Source organism: Psammomys obesus, unplaced genomic scaffold (assembly GCF_907164565.1).
Source record: "Psammomys obesus unplaced genomic scaffold, mPsaObe1.curated_primary_1811, whole genome shotgun sequence".
Classification (NCBI taxonomy): Eukaryota; Metazoa; Chordata; class Mammalia; order Rodentia; family Muridae; genus Psammomys; species Psammomys obesus.
Window position 1 is genome coordinate 17,452,380 of NW_026593286.1, and position 10,050 is coordinate 17,462,429.

The 10,050-nt window shown below is 51.9% G+C and overlaps 1 protein-coding gene across 5 annotated transcripts in view; it reads left to right on the plus strand.

Moving 5' to 3' along the window:
* Positions 1 to 10,050, plus strand: part of Tns1 (tensin 1) — a 209,133-nt gene that overhangs the window by 1,539 nt on the left and 197,544 nt on the right. The gene's annotated exons all lie outside the window — the stretch shown is intronic.

Sequence of the window (10,050 nt, forward strand, 5' to 3'; positions counted from 1 at the left end):
GTGTGTGTGTGTGTGTGTGTGTGTGTGTGTGTGTGTGTGTGTGTTGGGGAGGGGGGGGCCTCAGGGAGCCTGGGAGTATGACTTGGGTATCCTACATGATTGGTGATCGCGCAGAACTGGGGTGACATGATAGAGATTGGGATATCCTCCCTCAACCCTACCCCTGCTTCAGAGCCTCCCACTCCTCTGCCTTGCAAGATGTCCGTGGCTGGTGAGGAGACAGTGGCTCTTCCTAGCTCAAATCTTGGTTTTCCCTTAGAGGGTGAGTCTGAGCTGCTCCCTGGGGTTTAGGGATTGGAGTAGAGAGCCCTGGGAGGCATCTCAGACACGAGGGCACCCTGTTGCTCCTACCTCCAGCTTGGAGAGCAGAGCTCTCTAGGCTGAGACCATCCGCTTCCTCGTTTTATTCTGCTGCTCTTCAGACATGTTCCCCAGCCCTTCTCTGCTCTTTCTGTCTATGGGCTCGGAACTCTTACTCCCTCCCACTCTCCCTGCAGCCAGCCTTGACATGGTGGGGGATGCCCATGGGTCATGTGAGGGTGGGCAGGGATAAATAATTGGGGCTGAGATCTGGGAGAGGAACCAGGGGCACTGGAGATGGGTGACTCAGGGGGAGAGGAGGGAGTGGGATTTGTATGTGCCCTGTGTGACAGCGACAGGGACAGGGATGTCTGTATTCAGGGACAAGTGTCTGTCTGCATTTGGATGAGCTGGTTTTTCAGCAGCCTCCTGGGAGAGCTTGCTGTGAGTCATTCCCTCCTTATCTGCACGAATAAAGCTCCATCTCAGCCATGTGCCCAGGTCCTGGCTCAAGCAGGGGCTGCTGGGCTGGCAGCTCTCTTGGTTACCCAGGACCCCATTCACAGGCAACTCTCAGGAGACTATGCAACCCAAGAAACAGCAGCCTCTGCCTATCACTGGGGCTCTTGCTGGAGGAGGTGTGAGACTCACGTTCTTGTTCTGGATAAACATCTGTTGGGCTCTCACCCTCCCAGGAACCCAGCTCAGAAGCTACAGGCATCTGGGCCTGCAGCCAGGGCCCTCCCACTGCCACAGACACGTGCCAGCCGCCATTCCTGCATGGGCCAACTTCTTGCCCCGAGGCCGGCTGGGCTCATGTCCCTGACTCTCTTCTCAAAATCTTGCTGTTCTCTGGCTCAGGCCGCCTCTTTTGCCCACTGTGGTCTCCTGTCTCCTATGCATGTTGCCTTTCTCACTCTGCTGAGGAGCCCCCTCTACCCACCCCTACCCACTCTGTCTCTGTAGCAGTCACTACACTGGCAGGCCTGAATCTGAGACCTGCTCCTCCTCCCTGTTAGAGGGCACTGTCTCCTCCAGTTTTGCACTATCTGAGCTTGGATCCTCTACCTCTCAGCTGGCTTTTGTTGTTGTTGTTGTTGTTATTAATTCTTAAAAGTATTTCAATTTGTGCGTGTATGTGTGTTATGTGCATGTACCATGGTACGTGTGTGGAAGTCAGAGGACAACCTCTGGGAGTCACTTCTCTCCTTCCAACATGTCCCCAGGATCAAACTCATGGCATCAGGCTTGGCAGTGGGTGCCTTTACCAGCTGAGCCATCTCATGGCCCTCAACTGGTTTCTTTGGTCCTCATGGTTTGTGTATGCTGTGCCCACCTGAGGCTCCTGTGAGGGCCTGAGGAGGAAGGAGGGTGGGGATTGGCATCCCTCCTGAGTGTTCCCGCCAAGCTTCTCTGACCTGGGCGCCAAAGGGCCTGGCGGGCATCTCTATGTGCCAGCCTCGCCTCCTCACTCTGTGCCGTATCCAAAACAAGTGGGTGCTTGTCTGATGGTGGCAGGAGTAGAGGGAAGATACTTCAGGATGATTCCTCCTCCTCCCTCCTAAAACCACCCTTTGGGGCTGCCTGTCTGGCCTCTGCTTCTCGAAGCCTCGAAGTTTAGCAGGCCCGCAGTCACCCCTATTGTAAGATCCTACAGCGCTGACAGCTCTCACTCCTGTGGGATGGGTCACCTCCTTTTCTTCTTCTAGTTTGCCAGGATTCTAGTGTCCCAGAGCTGAAGTTCATGGCTCTGAACCAGAGGTGACCAAAGCTCTCGGAGAGGATGTGATGAAAGCTACGGGCCCCCACACAGCTGCTGCATACACAAACACAAACACAAACACAAACACTTGTGCATCTTTCCAAACTTGCCCTGGCTCTGCTCCATCTGCCTTGTGTTTCACAAGCAAGCACCCCAGGGCTCAGAGAAGCACAGTGAGTTGCCTAATGTCACATTGCAAGTGAATGCCAGAACTACCACCACACTCAGGTGTCCTGGCCCCAGAGGGGTTGGCGTTTCGTCCCCAAATGCAACTGTTGCCTTTTCCAAAGGCTGCCTTTGAGGTAGGAGTCTGGTTGTTCATTTGCTCCGTGTTGATTCAAGTAGCCTTGAGTAAGTGGCATCAAGTGAGGAGCTGGGGACAAGCAGAAATCAGACAGACAGCACTTGCTCTTGCCCTAGGGGACTATCCATTCGGTGGGAGAGATGGAGAGGATTGCAGATGAGGACTTTTCTGACCATAGTGCTGGATGGAGGTGGGAGGGGCTGGGGGAGGCAGCAGGGGTGGGGTCAGCCTGTCATGTGATGACAGCAGAGTGACAGGCAGAGGGAGGAAGTGGTGCTTCCATAGGATAGGGGGCTGGGGCAGAGGTAGGGAAGAGAAAAGGTCTAGGGGAAGGAGTACCCTGCTCAAAGGTGCTGGGATGGGGGTGGGGTGGGGACTTTCTAGAGATGTTTAGAGACTTTCTGTAGCTGCTTTGACTCGCCACGAGGCCCTTCTCTGGGCCATGGTTATACTGTGAAAGGAATAGAGGCCAAGCCAGGATCCTGGGTAGATGAGCAGTTCTTCTGGGAAGGAGATGATGACAGAGAGGGCAGAGTGAGGCTGAGGCTGGGTAGGAGCAGGGCACAGAGAGAGTGTGGAGGCAGGGTGAGGTGGCAGAGTGACCCCTGTCTCATAAACATGGTGGCTTATGAGGCCCAACCCACTCCATGGTTCACTTAGAGTGTTTCACAGAAGTGTGTGCAGGCTCCCTAGTAACTGAGACACTTTGTCTCTGTGCTCCACACATGGAGTTAAGAAACAGAGTCTCTGGTAGGCCTATGATCCCAACTGTTCAGAGGCCTGAGGCAGGAGGACTGTGAGTGAAGGGACAGACTGGGCTATATAATAGTGAGACCCTATCTCAAAGAAAGGGCAGGAGGAGGTAGAGCTTGGTCATAGAGGACTTGCCTAGATATAGAAGGTCCTGGGACTGATCGCCACTGGGGGTGGGGCGGAGGGAAGAGAAATGTTTTCCAGCCCAGCACCCCAAGGATCTCCTTCCTGCCTCTTCCCACTACTGGTTTCCCCTCAGGGGGATGTTTACTATCTTGCCTTCCAGCAGGACAGTACAGACTGGCATAGGTTTTCTTATGAATGGAGTGGAGTGTGGATTTTTGTGCCTGACTTATGAGCCACACTGCAGCTGTGAATCTTATCCCTATTCTTGTATGCGATTGTAGATTGCTCCTTCTCCTGGCTGGGTGGTATTCCACAATGTGAAGATACACGATTGACTGATTGTGTCCTCTACTGGCAGGCATCAGGGGTTCTTGTGACCGACTTCCCTGTGGTTATTTTCACGTGTGGCTTTTGGTGATCGTATGTTCTGATGTCTGCTTTGTACATGTATGCTTCCATGTTGATGGCTGTAAGAAGACCCAGCAAGAATCAATCAGGGGGCTCTTTCTATAAACGAAGCATGCCAGGTATTTTGACAACAGCATTAGCAGTATCTTGGGGTGGGGAGAGACTCATGGTACCCCAATGTTTAACCCTTGTGGTAGCTATGCCAGGTCCTAAGCACCTCTCTGTGGCCTCAGCATGGGACTCGGGGCAGAGAAGGGAGCTAGAGAGTGGCACTGCAGTGGAGTCGGTGGCACTCAGCTGACTACCTCCTCCTCAGTTTCATGTTCTGCCTTGGGGCAGGCCCAGTCCCTGGCAGGAACAGGAGGGTATGAGGCTGAAGGTAGGGCCTCATTCCTTCTCTCTTTCCAGATGGGCAAGAAGCCAGCTATTGCCTCCCTGCTTGCTGTATGAACTTGCCAATGTCCCCTGGCAGAATGTGGTTCCAAGGGCAGGCAAGCTAAGGCAGCCCTCAGGGGAAAAGAGGAGAGCAGAGGTTTTCCATCTACTCATGAGGTGGCTGGTACCCAGGCCCACCCCCACCCCATTTAGTATCTTAGCTCTGATTTCCAAGACCTGATGCTTCTGACCAATTAACCCTTCCCAGCCTGGACAGCCGTGGTGTCCAGAGCCCTATTCCAGGGTAGTAAAATAGACGAGCTCCACTTCCGTGTATCTGTGCCCCGCCCTGTGTGTGTGTGTGTGTGTGTGTGTGTGTGTGTGTGTGCATGTGTGCACGCTGGTGCTCATGCATGAATGTGGAGGCCAGAGGTTGGTATCAGTTGGTCTTCCTTGATTAATCTCCAACATTAATCTGAAACACGATCTCTCACTGACCCTGAAGCTGATTAATTTGGCTGGTCTGGTGGGCCAATGAGCTCCGGGATCCTCCCGTTTTTATCCTTTCTTTCCCAAGTGTTGAGGTTTAAGGAAGTATGCCACTGATGCCAGATTTTGTATGTGGTTTCTGAGGATCTGAACTCGGGTTCTCATGCTTGTATGATGGTTCACTTTATCAACTGAACCATCCCCTCAGCCCCAATTCCATGTTCCTTTCTCTCCAGGAACAGGAAGAGTTGGTGGGCCACTCTGGGAATGTTTATTCAAAAGACTGTCTCCCCTGTAAGTCTATAAGCAAGGGACTTGTGTCAAGATTAACCTTCAGTGAGCTTGCTGTCCCAGGAACTTAACAAAGGTTTTATAGCACAAAGATGCTCAGTGGATGCAGGGAAGTGTGAGGAGATGCGTTAAGGCAGAGACTCCTGTGGAAGGAGAGAGGACAAAATGGAAACCCACACCCACGTGGACAGGATTAGGAAGGGCTGGCTTGCCACCCAGTGGAGCTATTTGATCTCCCTCTTAAACTTGGTCTCCACCTGAGCTTGGGTTCCTTTGGATGCCAAGCAAAGGGTGCATATGTGAGGATAAGAGCCAGGGTTTGACCAATGGGATCAAGGTCAGGTGTGGTTGAAGGTCAGCAGAAGCACGTGCAGGATTGGATGAAGTCAGCTGATAGCACTTTGCCAGGTTTGAAACCAGTGAGACCAGGGAGATGTGATTTGGCAACCAGCTGGAGATGGCAGTGGGTGGCAGTCATGGGAGCCTGAAGCAGGTGTCTCCTGGCTTCAGTGTAAACCTTTGCCTAGGCACAGCTGCCCCAGGCATTTCTGCCAGCATCCTTTTCAGAAACGTCTCCATGCCCTTATCCACTCCCATTTCACCCTATGTTGTCTTGACATAGCTGAAGACAGAAGGGTCAGGAATGGCCTGGAGGAGCCACAGACGTGATCCTCAGAGTCTTCGGATGCTGCTGAAGTCCCGTGCTCTGTGCACTGTGGTCCTGGGTGTCAGGTTGGTTCTACACCCAGAAGGAGCTTCTTTATTCCAATGTGCCTGCTCACCTTTTAAGCCTCCTCCCTTTCCATATTTCTTTTCCTCCATTCACCCTTCTTCTTCTCTTTTACATGTCCATTCTTTATCCTTCAGTCACCTGGCTTCCCCTCTCCCACCCGCCTGCCCTCTGAAGCACTGCGTATACTCATGCTCTTTTACTGAGAGTCTCAGTCAGTTTGTGCTACAGTGATAGAACATCTGAAATGGATGATAGCTCTTCTTTCTTTTAAAATTTGTTTTCGTTTTTTTGAGTCAGGGTCTTACTATGTAGCTCTGGCTAGCTTGGAACTTGTTATGTAGACTGGAAAGACCTTAAACTCACAGAGGTCTGCCTACTCCTGCCTCCTGGGTGCTGGGATTAAACACATGTACCACCGTGCCCAGAAAAATGTTAAAATTTTAATTATCATAGTTCATCTTAATATTGGGGTTTGGGGGTGTTTAGAATGGTGTTTTAGGAGCCAGGGAGACAAATAAGTTGATGAAATGCTTCCTGGGCAAGCATGACAACCTGAATTCAAGTCCCTGGTACCCAGGTAAACAGCCATGCATTGTGGGTGTACCTGTAATCCTAGTGATGGGGAGGCAGAGGCGGGAAGATCATGGATGCTTATTGGCTGGCAAGTCTCGCTGAATGAGCGAGTTCCACAGTTAGTGAGAGACCTTGTCTCAAAAAATAAGCTGGGGGCCGGTGAGATGGCTCAATGAGTAGGACTACTTGCAACACAAGCATGAGGATGTGAGTTCAGATCCCAGCCTCCGTATAGAAATCAGGGCAAAGCCACATACACACTCTAACTCCATTGTCATGGGTTACAGAGAATTGATGAGGCTTGCTTGTTGGCCACTAGGTTAGCTCCAGGTTCAGTGAGGGGCCTTGTATCAAAGAAACAAGGTGGAACATCCTCCTCTGACCTCTCTGAGTATACCTGCACACATATGTGTACACACGCCACAGACATGTAAGATACCCAACATTGGTTTCTGGCCTCCATATGCTCACTTCCTACCACGTACTCATATACACACAAACACATGTATAACACACACACACACACACACACACACACACACACACACACACAGAATTTAAACTTTTTGTTTATTATAATCGTGTGTGGCTGTGGGTGCCCACCTGAAATGGAAATCAGAGTACAACTCTGTGGAGTAGGCTCTTGCCTTCCACCTTTATGTGGATTCCGGATACCTGGCTCAAGCTCTTAGACTTGCTTATCAAGCACTTTTACTTGTTGAACCCTCTTGCCAGCCCGTGCCTCAGTGTCTCTGTGCTGTGTGAATGTGGAGTCTTTTGGGTTAATACCCAGGAATGCTATATCTGAGTCAGATGGAGGATCTAATCGTTAATGTTTGGATCCCTGCTCAGAAACTTCTTGCCTGCACCTGGATCTCCAAAACATTTTCCCTACTTCTTCCTCTATACTTTTAGAGTTCCAGGACTTTCATTTGATCCATTTGGGATTTGCCTTCACTCAGTAAACCCTTTCCTTTGCTGGAACTCTCCTTTTGTAGGAGACCCACTCCTGAGATAACAGCCAACTCCAAGGGTACCGGCATTAGTCTGTTCATGGGAGTAGTGTCCCAGTGAGGCTCATCTTCCAATCAGGTGTGTTGTCATCTGGGTCCAGATCTGTTCTGCCTGAGATTGTCTGGAAAGCCCTTGCAGAGGATGGGGTCCTTAGAGACAAGTAGGCGTTCACCGACCCAGAGGAGAGGCATGGGTGTTTCAGTAGGGCTCAAAGCTCAGAGAAATGGGGGGGGAAGGGTTAGAAGGTGGGAAGGGCCTGTATAGGCAGGGGCTTGAATGCAGAGATAAAGGGTTTGGCCTTGAGATGCTTGTGAGCTGTGAAGAGGCCTTGGAAGTCAGGGCTCTACATTTTTAATCTGTTCCTGGCACAGGGGAGATGATTCACGGGGGGTGGGGCATGGGGTGAGTGAAACTTGTTGACCAGTCTTTCTCTTGTGGCAGGACCACACAGAAGTTTGCATGTTGTGTGTGTTTTAGGGGTAGGTGGGATGCTGTATCAGCCAGCAGTTCCTTCTCCCTTAGTGAACCTCCAGGAAGCTGACTATCTGTCCTTATCTCTGACTTCACCTCTATTATGACACCCCCCACCCCAACTCCAAGAACTTGGACCGGGCAGGCTAGGTTGTTGAGCCAAGAACTCACCTAGTATGCCTTGGCTCTCTGCCTTGTCCTTTTGGCTCGGTTCACCTGCTGCCCAGCCCAGGTGTCACTCCCAGGGGACAGGCCTGGCTTTGTTGGGACCCTGAGACCTTGGCCAGGCATGTGGGTCTTGCTCTTGCAGAGTTGCAGGATGGGAATGAAGGCTGAGTAGGTGTGGGGATGTCAGGACCTGGGTTCTGTGGAAGTCTGAGTGTAGAAGTCCCGGGCTGGGAACTGCTGGCCTTGCTGGCCATGTCACTGACGTTGCTGGCAGGTTGGGAATGGGAGGGGGGAGAGGGGAAGCTAGTAGTTTATGGCAAGAGGTACAGGGGAGACAAGAGACCTCTGGGCACATCTCCTTTATTTTGCTGCTCTGGCCCAGAACCCTGGGAGTCTTCCTCTCCCTTCTTTCTCTGGCCAGCTTTCATGCTCCAACTGTTCCTTCCTGTGTATCTATCTGTCTTGCAGGAGCAGATAGCTTCTCTGCTACAGAGGAGACCGGGTGGGGCGGCAGCTTCCCAGTGGGCTTGGGAATGACACTGAGTTCAGCATGGACTTTTCAGCAGTTTTAGGAATCTGTATGGATAAGTTTCCTCCGCTGTTCTATCAGGGTAGAGCATATTGACAACATGTGATGAAATTATGGTCAGCTTTGTGACTGTCATCATCATCGTTGCTATTGCTATTGAGTGATAGTATTCATATGGTCCTCTAGGATATAAGATGCATCAGAAGTGTGAGGGTCGGAGGTCTGCCTGCTGGGGAGGAAGGAGTGGGGAGGCTGAGAGTCTCATACTGCTATGCATGAGACTGACCTGGGAGAGTAGGTGGAGGTGGGGGTGGGGCGGAGGAAGGGCCAGGCCTCTTCACTTAGAGGAGAGTAGGTCAGAGCCTGTGGGGGCAAAGCTGGCCATCAGAGAAGTCCATATAGGGCTTTAGCATGATGCTCTCTCTCTCTCTTTACCACCTTGGAATTACCTGTGGGATGCTCAGTCTTTGTAAAAAGTGTGGTGAATTTCAGCAGGAATCAGAACCTTGTTGTTTCCAGCTGCCTTTATAGGGCACTGGAGAGGAGTGGAGCTTTTAGTCTGCTGTGTGTGTATGGAATGACTCAAGCATCTCAAAGAGAAGACATTGTGCCTGGGCTGTAACTGCCTTCTAGGCCTTCCAGCTTCCCACTGCCAGGCTCTGGCTTTTGCATGGATGTCCTCCACCTGTTAGATACTTAGAGCATTGGGTTGATTCCCTCAGGCCTCTGACACCTTCCCTGCCCTCCCCATTCAGCCTTTTGGCTTGAGTGCCTCAGTGCTGAGGGGGAAACTGAGGCATAGTGCACTGGGCCAGGAGAGTTGCAAGGTATGGCACTCAGCCCCCTTCCCCCTCCCACCCTAAAGCACATGCTGGGCAGGTGGGTGATGGGCAATTGGACATGACCCTTGACATTCACCTTGACTGTTCTTTGAGCTGGTTGGAGTGTGGGGCCTAAGTGCCTGGCACTTGCTGGGCTGTAACAGTTGAATGATGTTGGAGCAAAAGCGAATGTTTCTGGGCACCAAGCTGAGGCCATCTGTGGGCAGTCAGCTTGGACCCAGCCATGCCAGACTGTCCCCCTCCTCTACTGCCCCCTCAGCTCCCACCACGGCAGCTGGCAGACTGCATTGAGACTTGTGAGGCACCCAGACGGCCTCCTGACCCCCCAGCCACTCACTATGCTAAGCAGGGCTCCTTTATTCCTTTGCCTTTTAATGGAGCCACGGCAGGGGGCGGTTTCTCTGTGGTTCTCTTGTTTCCTACAAAATTCCTTCCTGCTGGTGTGGCTGCTGCCTACTTCCAGAGGCTCAGAAAGGAAGCTATGTGGCTTTGGGAATTGTCACCTGAGGTTTAAGGCTGGCTGCTTCCTAGCTGGGTACTGTGGACGAAATGACTTCCATGTCTCTAAGCTTCAGTGACTTCAGTTGGGAAGTAGGGAGAACGGAGCCCACCACACCAGGCTTCGGGGAAGAGCCAGCTTCCCAGAAGGTGGTACATGCCAAAATGGCATGGTACATGCCAAGCTCTGAGGCCAGAGTGGGAGGTGAGGAAGGGGTTGGGGGGCAGGTGGCACTGTTTGTCCCTGTCCTCACTCTGTCTTGCTTGGCATCTTCTTTCTCTCTCTTGTCACTCTTGGTAGTCTGCAGGCTGGAATGCTGAGGTCAGCTGGGGTTGGTGTAGGAGGAGCAGGCAGGCCTGGAAGCTCGTGTGTGTGTGTGTGTGTGTGTGTGTGTGTGTGTGTGTGTGTGTGTG